The following is a 3,329-nucleotide window of genomic DNA, read 5'->3' on the forward strand; positions in this document are numbered from 1 at the left end:
TTAAAACGAGCCAAGGTTGATAAAGAAAAGAAAGAGGCTGAACAAAAGCAAAAAGCTTTAGATGAAGAGAAAAGGTTATTTGTTCTTGAGAAGAGAAGTACTGTCAAGAAACATGCTGCAATTGCCAAAGAGCTTACTGAGAAAAAGAAATGGCTTGACATTGCTTCGGAGAATGATAAAGGAAGTTCAGATGAAGAAAGAAAGAAGGTTGAGAAAGAAAGGAAAGTATTTGAAAAGTTAAAGAAGGAATTAGAAGGTAAGTTTTTTGATACTTCAAAGAAATTGTCTGATCTAGAGACAAAACTTGTAACTAAACAGAAAATGAGAACTGAACTTAAAGAGAAGTTTGATTTAGTTGTTGTTGAACGAGACCAGCTTTTACAAAAAGTCAAAGACTTTTCGTGTGCTAAAAGCCCAACTGGTTCTCAATCACAGTGTAAAACTAACTTTTATGATTGTTCCAAATCGAACAGTTATTCAAGTAGTCCTAAATCTATTGTTTCTAAGAACTATTCTCGTTCTTCTAATCAGTATTATCAAGGGTATGTCATTGGATCACCCAATTATCATTCAAAAGGTAAAAGCATTTGGGTTAATAAAGTTGATTCTGTTTTATCTCATACATCTGTTGTTACTAACAATCTTCCTTGCTTTGTGAGATCCACTTCTGATTTGATTCATCTTAGCAAGAGAAGAATCATGTGCTCCACATGTAAATCAACAGATTTTGTGAATAACAAGATTTATAACAGATGGAGTATAAACAACCGATATCAGAATAATTCAAATGGTAAGAATAGGTATGATTATAATAACTGGCATGGATCATATTATGTATATAATCATCCTGTTAATAGTGCTGAAAAGAAAATATCTTATAGAAATAAATTGTTTGGAACTTTCAACATACCACAACCTGATACTAACATAATAGGACCCAAATTCATTTGGGTACCAAAATCTACTTAATCTGGTTTTGAAGGGGTATCAATTTTGTGCTGATCAGAATATCATTTCAGTGATACACCAATGCAGGGGGAGTTGTAATTTATTCCAAATGAGGCTTCTGAACATTTCAGTTCAGGACCGGTGGTTTACCGAGTGTGGTTTCTAAACACTCAGTTTAGAACTCGTACTTAAAATGTTTTCCTTATTCCCTTTTCACTTTTTTGAGCTTAACTGAATCATTACAATAATCTACTTTCTAGGGGGAGTCTCTAGAAAGTTTAATAAATGTTTTTTCGGAAAATAATTTTTTTTGGGTAACGAGTACATTTTCTGAACAGGTATTTCCTGAGTTTTTACTTGTGTAATTTCTCATCGAACATAACTCCAATACCTGCTTCAGCTATTCTTCAAACTGTTATTATCATGTCTCTTATACGAAAATATTTTTCGGTGATAATACACTCGTTTGTATTCAAATATTGTTTTTCTGATATTTTTTTTCTGACTGATATACATTCATTCATTTCTTTTATCAGAATTTGTAAACTTGTTCTTACAGATCTTCATTCATTTCTCTCATATATACCAAATAATTGGATCATTGTCGCATCATTCTTTCGTTAATTGTGCTTAAAGCCAAATTTCTTGATCAATTGTTTATCTGATCATTGTGCTTTAAAGAAATAATATTTTGATCAACCATTGTGATCAACTGAGCATGCTATTTTAGGAGGGACTGAGTGCTTATCAGAAATACCTCTATGGAATGTCAAAACCGACAGACCTACCCAAGAGAACAACCATATCTGAGTGAGCTTAAATACAAAAAGGTTTGTGTGTTGAGACTAAAATGAAAGAGAGGGGTAGTTGTTGTGAGCTAAAAGAATTGACGAGAGTTGTGTCAGGATTAAAAAAAAATAAGAATCATGTTTTAAACTTCTAAAATCCGGGCATACCACATAATCTATTAGTTCTCGATTTTTTTGGAGACTAATATTGAAAAAGGCAAAGCCCAGACCAATTTTTGTCACAACCTCACCAACTACTCATTTATCTCTTAACAGATAAGTGTTTCAATAACACTTGGAGCACGCAGCTCATCATCTATCAATTTCTCATTTGGAGAAAGTTGATATTGAATCAAAAAGATATATATCCCCCCTTCAAGTCTTTTTGATCACATATTGAGTCTGATAAATTTGTGTAGTTCACACGATTTATCTTTTTTAGCCTAAACAAAGGCATACGTTGCTTTATTTTTCTACACTACACAGATTTAGCATTTTATATGTTAATTTGCCAAAACATTCATAGATATGTTATTTTTTAGCTATCGATGATTGAATGGAAGACCTGGTGCGATGAGCATCAAAAAGCCTCATATATATAGTACATCCGTTGTACTGAGTATATCTGTTATACTCACAGGCCAATCTTTTTATAAGATTGAAAACAATTTCATTCGTTGAAATTGGATGTTACCTTCCCATTCCCTTAATCTGAAAAGATTAAATAAGTGGATTTGCAAAGATCTATTTACATTTTCATGAATTGACGGCTTAHGCGRAAAATTTCWTTCATTCTTGTGTATGATGGAATGATTCTCATTTYATCATAAGGGRGAGTATGTAATAATGAATGAAATATCATTTCCGAACATTTTTAAAGGGAATCTGATGCAAAGATCAAGGGGGAGTAACTTCAAATTTGGCAAAAGACTCAAAAGAAGTGCGACTGGAGATAATCACAAAAAGATTATTCATGTGCTACAACGACTGAGAGTTTTTGAATGAGAAGATCAATGTTTCAAAAGTTTACCAAAGAAAAAGTTTGGGATTTGTTGTATAAAGATCCTTTGAAGATCACATCTTGTACATTGGTTCTGTTGATTACTGTTCTATATTGTCAAAAGAGAAGATCATCGCGATTCTACATTCGAGTGGGAGAATGCTAGAAGATCTTTCTCAACAGATAATTGTCTGAAGATTTCAAGTTGAAGAATTCTTTTGAAAGAAGACATAATGTGCTTAAAGTTTCAAAGTTCAAACAGGTCTCAAAGCGCATAATTTCTTTCAAGTCTAAATACAAAGGGGGAGAATGTTAGGACTGAAAATCAGTATTAAATTGTATTCATCTTGAAAGTTAAATATTGTCTATAATTGTAAAAGTCATCGTGTTTGACTTTTCTTATAAGAGTTTGACTTTGACCTTGTTTAGTAGTTTGACCCTATAAATAAGGAATTTTGTCTTTGTAAAAAAAAAGAGCTTATTGTAAATCTGATATACGTAATAGAGGGTTTGACCAAGTATTGATTGTTGACTTTTTCTCTCATCTCTCTCATATTGTGTTCTTACAAGTTCATCAAATTTGCCATGGATTA

The sequence above is a fragment of the Cynara cardunculus genome, assembly GCF_001531365.2.
Source record: "Cynara cardunculus var. scolymus isolate 2C chromosome LG 1, CcrdV1, whole genome shotgun sequence".
NCBI lineage: Eukaryota > Viridiplantae > Streptophyta > Magnoliopsida > Asterales > Asteraceae > Cynara > Cynara cardunculus.